Here is a 13978-nt window from a genome sequence, read left to right as displayed (position 1 = left end):
GGGAAAGGAAGTACCTGGCACAGCAAAATTTACCGTCAAATAAACACTGCCTAGGTGGGGTCGCCAAAGCCCAAAGAGGCTCATTCACCTGCAGTTCAGGAATGAGGGGAAGCGATGAGGGAAAGAGCAGACAGGTACATGTTTTTCTACTCTCCCTTCCTCCACTTAAATTCAAGATTTCACAGAAAGCTTTGGTTTCTAGCAGTAAACATGGAGTTACATTCATCCATCTCCTATTAAACAATCTCATGGCCACTTTGACGTTTCTTGCACCTTCATAAAAGTTCCTGAGTGACTTGGATATACATTCATCTTTCCTTTTGTGGTCTCCCAACCCCACTTTCTACATGGAAGGCCCCCTCATTGCTTCTCTCCAACCTAGGATTAGAGATTAAACTAGGTTTTAATTCATCCAAAGGCAGCAGTCTGTTTGACATGAATCACATCAAGGAATGGTCATGACTCAGGAGACTGGGAACAAGGGATGGAGAGTTCTTAACTTCTTCAGGATTTTTGCACAAATCATTTAATCACAGACACCCCACAAATTAAACAGAGGTGTATGGACTATTTTGGGGGAGCATGAAGGGGGAAAGACAAAGGGGTAGGAATCTAGTTTTTAGGACATAAGATCTTGTTTGAAATAGGAAATAGGGGAAGGGAAACACAAAAGTGTGGTTTAAGACCCCTCACTTCAAGGTGAGGGGCCCCCGAGCCTATGTTTCAGATCTTTTTGCCTGGTACAGAACCTTTAGTCAAAGATGCTTTGGCTATTTTTCTCAATATAAAAAGAAATTTGTAAACAATAAAACCCCAAAAGAACATGGAGAAGACCAACACATTATATTTACACAAACTAAGCCACCTAGCAATCACCAAACCAGCTACTTGTGAAGTCCTACAAAGCCCAGACAAATATAATAACTAGAGGCGGGCAGCAATTGGGGAAGACAAGAACCCAGGATCAGACACACATCACCCAATGCATTCTACCGCATTTGCCCCGTTACAACAAAGTGAGGTAGTTTTGCAGTGAGCTCACAGCACGTAAACGAAACCCCCTTTTCTCCTTTAGCTAATCCATGATGCTAATCACTGCTGCAGCAGGGCAGGACACTGGCTCTGGGAACCACAAAGAAGCCATGGCTGATGGTCTCTCTGCAAACCAAGGAGGAAAAGCCCAGAATTGTTAAAAGTTGAGGATCTTGTCCTTGCTTCATATATACATCCCTGGGCAGCTCAAGATGGGTACAGAGGCATCGTTCTTAAAACCTATCCTTACCAAGTCACATTTTTTACAAAAACACACACATACACCCTGTTGTGCATGGTAGGCCTAGCTCAATCCAGTGACAGATGCATCTGGTATGTAAAGCAAGTCCTGTGCCCTGGGATTAGAGGTCTGGAAAAGGAATCCTTTATCACATGTACAGATGACCTTTGCCTAATTTAGCCTGCCCCTTTCTGCACCTTTTACCTGGCCCAGCCTCTCCTAACCTCTCTGCACCACCTTTTCCTGATCAGACCAATTTCCAATCTTTCAGTAGAAGGAGACCAAGTCATGGGGCAACCCAGCTAAATCTAGTCTCCCATGAAACATTGAAGATGGTAGAGTTTCAAGAGAACACTGTGGCAGAAAAGCCAGCTCTAATTGGCAAAAATGAGGTAGCTCAATTAGGCTCTATGCTCCAAATAGTTGTTCTCTCCGGTGACATAGAAACAAAAGGTATTCCTGCTGTGCAGACCCGGAGCTGCTGCCGACTCATCCCTGAGATTGCTCACGTACCTGAGAACACAGGGCAGGAATGAGGGCCTTAGATTAAAATACACAAAAATACAAAGCCAGAATACTTATATTACGGAAAAAAAGTTAAAGTGCACAAGATATGTCATTCGCACACAGCTAGTGAAGTTGGCATCCTAGAGAAAGTGGGACCCAAGGTATAGTCATCCAAGGAAGCAAATAAATAAAATTGTATTGGCCCAGAATGGGGTGGGAATGAGCTTAGAAGCAGCAGGTCTACAGTTGTTCCCATAACCACCCCTTTTGCCTATCATTACAACCCACTGCTTGGGACAGTTCTCAGCACTTTATCCCAAGAGGGGGTTATGAGGAGACAACAGGTGGAAAACCCTGCCTTACGCCTGAGATATTCCCTCCCACAGAATGTAATGGCTTGTGGGTTGGGCCCATCAATCTGGTCTCATGCTTAATCTTTTCACTCTGGCTGGGAAATATTCTTCCAAATCCTTCTTTAAGAGTAAAACAACTTCCGTATCCAGACCACTTTCAAAAGTTGAAGATTCTGCGGGTGGAGACTCAGATAAAGCATGTAGGTAGGGTTACCCCCCCAGAGCCCTCATGTGCATTTGCATAGAGCATGACTGGAGTTCCTTTGCCTCCCCCCTCCCCCCACCAGGAGGGAAGAGGAGGATGTTTTGGCCCCCGGCCTGAGATATATGGCGGTGCCAGCTGCCCCCTACCCACGCTGTCCCCATGTCTCCACTCTGCTGATTGATGCCTGCTCCTCAAAACTTCCTGATCACAAAAGGATAGCCCCCACCCACTGTGGCTCAACTCTGTGCCTCTGGGAGCCAGCTGGACCTTCAGTGGCCACGAGGCCACCATAAGGTTGATGCTCTAGCAGAAGTGGCATTTCTTGGGATGGAGTGGCTGTCTGCATCCCTTGGCATGATGGTCTAGACCTCCACAGTTGTAGCACCTGTCTCCCTTTGATCTCCTTTTCTGTATGCTCTTCCCTTTGGGCCGCCTCTCTCTCCCAATACAGAATACCCGACCAGGGCCAGTGATTCGGAGAGATTCCAGGCCCTTGTCACACCTCTTAAAGGTGAATTCCATGGCCTCACCCTCCTTTAGGCTCCGGAAGCCCTCCATGTGCAGCTTACTCTGGTGCACAAAGTCATCCACGGGCCAGGGGGCGGGGTGTTGAGCGCGACCCCAGCACGGGAGGTCATGGACAGGAAGCCGAACCCCATGCACACAGTGAACCACTTAGAGGTTTGGGCACCGTGCAGCAGCTGCGGCTCCTCCGGCGCCTCCTCAGGTGCGTTGGCGCAGCAAACCCCCAAACTGCTGGTTTGACACAGAGCCCGTGGTCTTCGGCTGAGCCCGTGGCCCTGGGGCCCCTGGTCGGGTGGCCGAGAGCCCCAGAGAAGTTGGGAGGCAAAGGGGTGGCTTGGAGAAGAGGCTGCTACATCTTCCCCAGCACAACAGAGGTGGGAGGGCTCACCCATGTAATTACTTCTGATATAGACAATTGATTCATTTTTCCAGTCTTTCAAATCTGTGAATAAAGTATCTTTGGAGAATGTTGCTGCTTGCTAATTACTTTGTACTATATATTCTGAGTTACTACAGTGTTCTTCTGCATATATAGCTTTATTATAGGTTTCCTATCCTCCCTCTGCCCCATTCCTACTAGATCATTTCTCCTTAGCTTGTTATAGATATTCTGTGCATGTAGGTCTTGTGTGTGTGCATCGCATAACTCTGTCTTTTTATGTATACAGCAGGGGGAGTTGGTGATGGTAGTAGAGAGTTTCATGATGGAAAAAATAATCCTGCAGTCTTTGTGATCAGTTCTTACTGCAGTTTATTTTACTGGTAATGAGGGATCAGAATTTCAAAGAGTCAGGGAAAGTAGAGCACGTTAACGGTCAGCACAATACAGGTATTCTACAATACAAAGAACATAGCAAAAGTCGCAGAAGTTGTATAGCACAAAAACAAGAAATGAATTAGGGAATGATGGGCTGAAGTTGAGGAAGACAACTGCTTTGGGAGGCAAAGTTGTCACATGGTCTGGGGATCTGAGGCAGAGATGTGGCAGAAGCAGGACAAAGCCAACAGTGTCACAGAACCCCCGGCCAAAGCTTCAGTATGCAAATGAGCCACAGACCCTTTACAAAAGGAGCTCTCCTTTCAGGAAACCGGGCAATTCTAGGATGGGCCTCACAGAGCTCAGAAGTCATAAAATTACATTCAACGTAGAAAAAATGTGGATGTCCATCAACAGGGCAAAATTTGACTAAATTACAGTGAATGGATGACTATACAGCCATACATAATAATTTGTTCCACATATGTTAGGATATATAGAGAATTATGCAGCCATAAATAGCAGTTTTTATCCATATCTGTGGACACAAATAAATGTCTAAGATATTTTTTCGCAGTGGGACAAAGAAACAAGTTGGAAGGGTAATACTTTATACATATAATTATATATTTGTAAAAAATATATATATATGTCTGTGAAGAGTGAAGGAGAGAGAAAAAGAGAGAGAGGAGGAAGGAAAATAAATCTCAGGCCCTGAAAGTAGATTTTCTTGGTGAGAAAGTAAGAGGAAGCTGGCAAATTATCATATTTGAAGTGTATGGAGACTGTTATTCAATTTCAAATTCATATTTACTTTTTTATAATTTAATAAAGATTATGTGAAAATATAAACAATCAAGTATCTTCCTGATTTTATTATTTGCTTTTAGCTTTATGCATGGTCTTTGTGACATAGAGCCTTTCAATTTCTCTGCAGTAAATCTGTCAAGCTTCATTCTTTCCTAGGATTTTATGTTTTAATATGTCTTCAGATTTTTTCAATATTAGTGTTTTAAAACTGAATTTGTTTTGGCATAAATTGAGGGACATGCCTCAATGTTTGATGCCTTAATATTTGACTCTAAGCAATTGTATCAAAACTGTATACTCTGCATTCAAGTGGCATTATAACAAATATCTTTTCATAATAATCAAACTCATTCAAACTTAAACCATACATTTCTCACTGATCATATTTTTCAAATATATGCTATTTTAGTCCATTCATGTTTCTATAATAAACCGCCATAGACTGTGTGACTTAAAGAACATTTATTTCATATAGTTCTGGAGGTTGAGAAGGGCAGGAATAAGGCACCTGCTGACTTGATGTCTGGTGAGGGCCCCCTTCCTGGTTCATAGACAACTGTTTTCTTGCTGTGTCCTCATATGGCAGAAAGGACATAAAGTCATTAATCCCATTCATGAGGATTCTACCCTCAAGACAATCATTTCCCAAAGGCTCCATCTTCTAACATCATCACATTAGAGATTAGAATTTCAACAGAAAATTTTTGAGGGGATACAACATTCAGTCCATAACACGTCATAGATTTAAAAGTTCTAAAAATTATTTAAATAACCATTGAATTAAAAAATGCATACTGATTCTAGTAAGAGAATCAGAAATAATTTTATATTTAATTTATATATTCTTTTAAAACATTATTCATGTTAAGTAAATTATATGGGGTCTTTGTGTATGTATGGTGTGCATGTGCATAGGATGTGTACGTGTGTGTGTTTGTATGTACTTACATTAAAGAAAGTTAAGAACTAAGGTAGAAAATTTAACTGATTTTCTGGCTAAGGGTACATTCCCAGTGCTGATGATTTCTCACTTGGGGGATTATTAATGAATATGAAAGAGTTACCAAATTGAATCTATAATGATCTTTTATAATCTTCCATTTTAATTCTCTTCATGGAGTTGTAATTTATATTTTATTATGCATTAAAATTAATAATAGTACATTTTAGACATTTGTTACACTTGGGTTAATATAATTATGTACTCTCCCTAACAAATGCTACCCACCACATCTTCAACTACCATCACCCTATGAAAAATTAACTAGTGTTTTGAAAAAATAAATATGTATCTTTTTACATAGACTAAAGTTTAATTTTAAGTTACAAAACCATGCATAGTGTTCTTTCCTTGTGTTGAAAATATAATCAATATTGTTAGTTCTTATTCAGATGAATTAGTTCTTCATAAGCTTTGATGGGTATATCACTTAGTAGATTAATGTAACTTCAGCCCATTACACATAATGGTGGTCAAATTAATTCACTAAAACTCTGACCACATTCTGGATAGTAAACCAAGGAAAGATTAATCAGCTTAGTACTGTGCATCACACTACACTTAGAAGTGAATCATGTGAGTGTAAATTATGCAAATTATTCCTATGTCTTTTCAAAATAGTAGCAAGTATATTGTGCAGTTTAACCATTGTAAATTCTATAATTATTAAAGTGTTTCATTACTCACCAATTCTGTTATAAAAATATCAAATGGTTACAGTAAATTGTGAAATCATGTACTTTATAACTAAAGAAAGTATACTTTTATGCATTCATAAATGAAAGCTGTTTAATTGTAACTGTAATAAATAAAGATATTGCAAATCTGTTTGGTCACATAATCCAGTAAAATAGGTTAGGAATATAATTATTTTGATAAATTTTAGGTTATTCAAAATATCATTAGGGAATATATTATGAAATGAATCAAAAAATAAAACGATAAAACATTTTAAATTGTGTCAGACCGTATCTCTATTTATGCCTTTGATTCAAAACCAAAGTACTGACAGTTTCCACTATTTCTGATTAGTTAATTTTACTTCAGAAATATATAAATGTGACAGCCTGGAACAATGGAAAGAAAAGAACAGAGTCAAGGCCCTGTGCCCCCAGACCAAATTTGTCTCCTATTTTTTGTAAAACATTGAGCAAGTTATTTAATCAAGTGAAATATCTTTCTTAGAGTGTAAACAGAAATAGATGGATAAACTTCAAAATCTGAATAAATCGCAGAACAGTAGAGAAATGGATGAAAAACATGATTTCCCTAAAACTCTCAACAAATATCCATCAGAGAGTTAAAATGTTTTAATACTATCAACATAAGAAAAACAAACTTTGATTTCCATATTGCCTATTGATTATTCAGTATCAAATTGTATTTTGAACATATGCTGTGTTTGTGTGACACTTGTGTTTCATTATCATCTTCCCAGTCATCCCACCCACCCAGCTAATCATGTATTCATTCATCCATTTGTAACTGGACTGTATCCTGAAATGTTCATGCTTATGTTACTCTTTTTGAACATTCACATAAATACCATTCTACCCACATTGCCTCTAGGTGTATTATGGTTGACTTACTGAGAATGCAGAGGTAAAAGCCTTAAATACTAATAACTTGATTATCGAAAAATAGACTCTTGAAAATCAAAAATAAAATGTCATGTGATTAAAAAAATGACACATATTCTTTCTGAAAGAAAATAATGTCATCAGCTAATCCTTCAGCCCCATTGGAGATAAGATGATGAATTTGTGGACTGGGAGTTGTGAAGAGAAAGACATGAATCATGACATTAGTTTGGGCCAAGGAGCTGCAAGCAATAGGGTTTCACATGGTGATAAGGAATGAAGATTAAAGACAAAGATAGGATGCTGACCAAGATCCAACCAGCTTCAGAGAGCCCAATGGAGTTACAGTCACATATGCATACCACTAACTAACACTGGGTAAACACCTCCTGTTTCCCTTGCTGATATTTTTGAGCTATTCTTCTCTTTGGTGTGGGGAAGACCTTCTCCCAAGAGCTGGTGTCATGTTAGTTAAGGATCATGCAAACAAACTACACCTGCTGCTGAGACTTGGCTAAGGCAAGCAAAACAAAACCACTTTTTTTTTTAATACATTTGCCATTTCCTACATCTTTTCAATCACCCAGGAAATGTAACATTTCAGTACAGCAGTGCTTTTAATCAATGAAGATTCTACTGAAGGGGAAAGGAAAATTCACAACATTTCTTTATCAATGAAACACATTCTTGTTGCTCTTTCAGTAAAAATACTTTCATCAACTTAATGTCCAAACCCTACAGGAACAGGACACACAGTTATAAAAAAAAAAAAGAATCTTTAGCTCAGGATATTATTGCCTGGTTAGTGGAGTAAAATATTAAACTTTAAAAATATGCAATTACTCACAATTACAAAATTCTGGGAAATGTTATGAAGGATGCATATAGGGTGATATCAAATAAATATGGGATAGATCAAAAGAAACTGGCTTGGGGGCAGTACTAGAATATTCTGATTTGAGGAATGATCAGAGAGTTGGGAAGTTTTGACTTTAGGATTCTCCCATGGATTCTAGCCCAAAGGTGGGGCTATGAAATCTAGGTTTTCTAAAAAGCACCAAATTACAGTGGGGTGGCAATCCGTATTAGCAAGTGAAAATAAATAATTATAAAGATGGAGTGGGACCTCAAACAAGAAGTAGTAATAAAAACTAAAAGTCAGTGGAGATAAAAAAGGTCTGGAGTTTTTTTGGAAAAAATGAATAGTTGGTTTAGAAGTGATGCCAGTATTAAGCAGGGTGCTCCAGAGAACCAATATGATATATCTATATATGTATCTATATCTATATCTATATCTGTCAATCTATGTCTAGATCTATGCACACATATATACACATATATGTATTTATATGTGCATGTATTAAGAGTTTTTTTTTTCTTTTTTTAAGGATTGGCTCATGTGATTGTTAGGGCTGGTAAGTACAAAATTCATAAATCAGGCCAGCAATCTCAAAACTCAGGCAGGGATTGATGTTGGAGTCCTGAGTCTAAAATTAGGTAGCTTGGCAGGCTGGAAACTTGGCAGGAGCTGACATTATAGTCATGAGTAAGAATTTCTTGGGGAAAACTCAGTTTTTGCTCTTAAGGCTTTCATATGGTTCGGTGAGGTTCACTCACATTATCAAAGGTAATCTACTTTGCTTAAAGTCAACTTGTAGATGTAGATGTTAATCCCATCTGCAAAATGCCTCCTCAGCAACACTTAGTGTTTAATTAAATCACTGGGTGCTATAGCTTAGTCAAGCTGGCACATAAAATTAACCATCATATAGCATAAACGGTAAGAAGAGGAAGGTGTGGTAAGTGGTGCTTATCAAATTCAAAACAAATAGATTTTTTATTTTTCACATTTTTCCATCTCAAGTATCTAGTTCTAGTTCTGTAATGTATGTTTATATTCCCTTCAGTTATTTCCTGAAAATGCCTTTACTGCAGTCATAATGTTTTATTTTCTTTAGTCTTAGAGAACTTTCTAATTCTGTCTTATTATTTCTTAATATCTGACTGACTTTATTTCTCCTTTTCACCATAAAATTATCAAATTTTTCACAATACTTAGAAATTCTATGTACTGTATTTTTCAATATTATAGTTAAATGTTTCAGTCATCTAATTTGAATCACTCTAAATATTGATTTAATATATTAGAGGCACATTTTCCAGAACATTATTAGTTATATAATGGTTCTATTTTATTCAAATAAAAAGTTCTATTTTATTCAAATTAAAAGTCATAAGAAAGCATAAACACATTAAATAAACTTAGAAACAGCTTGTATCAAGAGTAATAAATAATAACTGGATCTTTAATACACGCAAGTTATATAATATTAATTACAGGTCTTCAGACCAGATATTTTTATTTACCAAATGAGTTTAGATTAAAGGTATTTTCTTCAAAGGAACAAGAAAAGAGCCTAATTAGTTATTTCACTTAGAACTAGTACAAATGTAAAAATGTGGATTTCCTAAATATCATTTTATTGTATTATCTATTAATAAATTTGCATACTGTATTATAAAGCTTACTTATTCAGTATCACATTAACATTGGTTTTATATATATATATGTATATATATATATATATATAAAACAAAGCACAGGCTGTGATCTTATCTGCATGCTTCTAGGTATGTTTCCAGAATCACTATTCCTAACAATTGCTGCTTCCAAATTCACTTTCATATATGATTTCATAATATTATGGCCAAAACAGAGTTAAATGCCAAAAGAGTAATGTAAAAATAGTAATAAACATTTTTTGCAAATTTGCTTTGTTTTGAAAATAAAGCTAAGATAGCTTCATGGTATGCTATGAAGCAGGCATCATTGTTAGCACTATTTTTCAGCCAAAGAAACAGACATTTAGAATTAGTAAATAATTTTTTATGGTTAAAAGAGGTCATATTTCAAAGCTGAAATTGAAATCAGGTAAGCATTATCCAAAACTTTAATCATCATCGAAGTTTCCATGGTACTATAATCAAACAAACAAACAAAAAATAAAATAAATAATTCTAGCCATTACATAATTTGAAAAAACTATTATCTAATCAAGTTTCAATAATTCCCTTTGTGCTAGAAATAATATATTAGCTTAAGTGAACAAATGGATTTGCAGAAAATTTGTCCTTTTGCAACCAGACTCTCAGGATGACCCTCATGATCCCTATTTTCTGATATTCATGCCTTTACGTGATCTCTTTCGAATGTCGGCAGAACACGTGACTTGCTTCTAATCAACAGAAAATGAGAATCATGTCAGGATATATATGATTATGTTTTTGCTACTAAATGATTGCATTTCATAAAATTGGAGAACCCATCTTGATGGAGTTTCTTTCTCTCTTCCTTGCTGAGTTTGAACAAGCAAGCAGCCATTTTTGGAAACCCTCTTGGCAAGTAACTGTGAGAGGCCTCTAGTCACTGAGGGAAGTCACTGCCTGACAGACAGAGAGATGATTGAGTCCTCAATTCTAAAGATGCAAAGAACTGAATTCTGCTAAAAATTTGAGTGAGTTTGAAAGTGGATCCATCCCTAGTCAGAATTCAAATGAGACTTCACCCTTATCCTACATGTTTATTGAAGTCTTGTGAGGTCCTAAGCAAAAGACCCAGATAAACCAATGCCTGACTTCTGATTCATAGAAAATTGTGAAGTAATAAATATCTATTGTAACAAGAGATAAATAATAGAGCTCCTTAGTTTTTCATTTTAGATTTCTCACTAAAAGTGACATTGGGTTGATTGTCATTCATGAAGTGTCCCTCATTGTTATTTTAAAATGCTTATAAGACACTCTTAAAGATAATCCATGCTCATGTACAGAAATATACCACAACTCTGAAAACAAAACCAAAAATATGCTATATGCTTCTAAATATAATCTTTCTTAAATATAATCATAATGACACCTGTAAACTTCAATGGCTTAAAACAATACTAATTATATGACTCATAAGTCTATGGCTGTTTTAGACATTCTCCAGAAACAGGATATGCCAGCTCCTCCCACCCCCAAATGTCAAGACAGATGATCGCACACACAGAAAAAGAGGACATAAAAAAGTTTATTACTTATATAATGAGATATTTTGGTAAGAGCAGGGCAGGAAAGGTTTCCAAGCTGGCCTAAAAAATGGCTGGAGAGTGCATGGAAAGGAGACTGGCTTGGGTTTTCACAGTGGTTAGGGAGTGGCACCAGGGTGTGTTTCTTGTGTGCAGCAAAGGGCTTATATGGTTTTAAATTCTGTGAGCACCACAAGAGGGAGTACACAGATATTCTTATCAGCTTTCTGACATTTGAGACAGAAGGGAAAGAGGAAGAGATAAGGCCCCAAAGTTGTCAGCAGCCAAATATCAAACAGAGTCAGACTCATTATTACAATGATAGATTGAGTAGATTTTTCTGATTTCAGCTCTGATCCCTCATGTGTCTGTGGCTACCTGTAGGCAGCTCTGTTGACTGCTGATCTAGAATGGATGTCTGGAAATCTGAGCTCTCCTCCAGCATTTGTTCCACAGTAGAGGAAGAGACCCAAAAGGGAGACTTGAAGCACTCAGATATTGAAGGCTACGGCTTAGAACTAGAAACCTGAAACTTTGTAATATACGAACTAAAATAAATCATAAGGTCAACTTAGATTCAAAAAGTGGAGGAGACTCCTTTTCTCGATGAAAAGCATTGCAAAATCAATTTGCAAGGACATGATTACAGAGAGTAGGATAATTAAAGTCATTTTTGTAAACAATCTACTATAGAGATGGCTAGAGGAAAACATTAAACTATCCGTATTTTATTTCATGGCACGCAAATTTGAACACATTGAATTTAACTGAAACAAGGGAAAGAGTCATGATTTACACCTCACCATTCAGTCTTCTAACCAAAAAGAATAAAATTATACTAACCAGACATTTAAGTGGCCATCTTTTTGCAATGTAAGTTGATTTTCAATCACTCAGATGCTATTTCTCCCTTGAAAGTTATTGAATAATAGTAAACAATGAATAGTGACTGAAATCATTTTAAATTAACCTATTCAGAAATGGCAATTTCCAAGGAAAATAATGCAAAGCAGAGGTAGGGGATGGTGAGATTTATAGAAATATTAATTAAATTAAGAGGTAGCAGCACAAAGAGGAAGATTCCTAGGAGCAGGGTATCAAAGGATTGCATTTTCTCATGTATTTTATCAACTCAGAGAATTAGAAAATGAAGCAGTAGTATAGTGATTTTAGTAGTATCTTAATAGTGCATGTCTGGACAATGCTAAAAAGTACAAACTTAATTGGCTGCATCTAAACCTGCCCAACAATTATAGTTTAATAAAGGATCCCACTGTAATACTAGAAGTTAAATCTAAGCCAAGTTCAGGCTTCACACGCTGTCCTTTGGGAAATATAACACTATGGCTAATCTCACTCTATCTGAAAATTAATTGTATGATACATATCACCAGGGAACTTCTGAAAAGATATTCAAACATAAAGGAATGGGTTATTTTAGAAAAGAAAATACCATCATTTGAGATAAAAGAGAATCTTGAACATGATGATTAAATCAACCTATTAAGCAGTAACATACTTAATGGTAAATCACTAGCAGCAGTTTACTAAAAAATTGAAAATAAGAAGGGAATGCCCACCACAGTTATTTAATGATGTCCTGCAAGAAGAGGAAGAACAATGGAAAAGACTGATAGATTTTGGCTAGTTGCTCTAATTAAGAGAGGATGTGACTTTCTACTTGGAAAGATTATAGGAAGCTAACGTATCATTAGAACATATACAATAAGAGTTGGACACACTACTCTGCTACAACATAAAATTATAGAAGTCAGTAACTCTCATATATATCAACGATAATAGGATAGAAATTATGTGTTTAGAACAAGATAGAAACTAAAATAGAATGAATATTCCATTTCACCAAATAACCCAAATGACATGTTATTTCCTAAAAGTTTCCTAGAAGTTCATTCCATTATAAATATTCAATACTGATCAAAATATAATACACAATATGATTGAATACTTGTCTAAATTAACACTATAAATGATTCTGAGTAAGATTTCTATTTAAATGTATTCTATCACCATAAGCCTGTTTTTCAATTACATAAAGTTACTCCAAAATTTCAATACAAATCCAAAAGAAATAGTAGATGTCAAACATATTTGAAAAAATGCAGGCTAGTTTTACTATCTTATGTTTAATATGTTATTTCTTTATAAAAGGTAAAGCAATGATGTACTAGAACAAAAAAATAAACCTATTAGATCAATGAAAATAATAGAAAACCTAGTTGTAGAGCATTTTGTTGAATACAAATGTAAGAGAATATCCACATACTCAGACATTCATACACACACAAACCTACACAAACACAAACACACACACACACAACCCTAGAGTATAACAGTACTTTAAAATGGAGGTTATTCTTGTATGTTCTATAAATAATAAATAATATTATTGTAATGGTAAGGGAATTCATAAAACTGTGTGATTCATTGAGTATACCAAGTCTTCAGATAATTTTAATATTCTTTACACTCTATTTTTCAATTTTTCTACAATGAATGGAACACACAATTTATACTCTAATTTCAGAAAAGAAACAATAAATACTTAAAAGTAATTTGAAAAGTGAATTGAAAACTTAGAAGAAAATAATCATATTTGAAATACTCAAAGTGTAATTTTATTATCAGTAAAAATATAAAACCAGAGTCTCGGTGATTTTGTGCCTGAGTTAGAAAATATGTTATGCTTGCATACTTCCTTGGTATGAAAGAGTTCAACATGTTTATCTTTTTCTTTACTTATATTCAATTCACACATATACATATGAGAGAAGGGAAAAGGAAGCTGGCAAAGTGAACCATTTCCTAGAAATTAAAATAAATATAAATGTTCTGGGAATGGAAATCTTTCCATAAATTAGTGGTTCACAAGTCCGA

The 13978-nt window shown here is 36.0% G+C and overlaps 1 pseudogene across 1 annotated transcript in view; it reads right to left on the bottom strand.

Annotated features, from left to right (window-relative positions):
* Positions 1 to 2193: 2193 nt before the first annotated feature.
* LOC309958959 (protein lin-28 homolog A-like) overlaps positions 2194 to 13978 on the bottom strand; it is a 33882-nt pseudogene continuing 22097 nt past the window's right edge. The window contains exons 2-3 of the transcript in view: positions 2569 to 3196; positions 2194 to 2306 (exon numbers count right to left, since the gene is read on the bottom strand). The product of the transcript in view is annotated as a protein lin-28 homolog A-like (transcript). The remainder of the gene's footprint in view (positions 2307 to 2568; positions 3197 to 13978) is intronic.

The sequence above is a fragment of the Leucopleurus acutus genome, assembly GCF_964270905.1.
Source record: "Leucopleurus acutus genome assembly, chromosome: 3".
NCBI classification, from domain to species: domain Eukaryota; kingdom Metazoa; phylum Chordata; class Mammalia; order Artiodactyla; family Delphinidae; genus Leucopleurus; species Leucopleurus acutus.
This window is presented reverse-complemented; position numbering and strand designations above follow the sequence as displayed.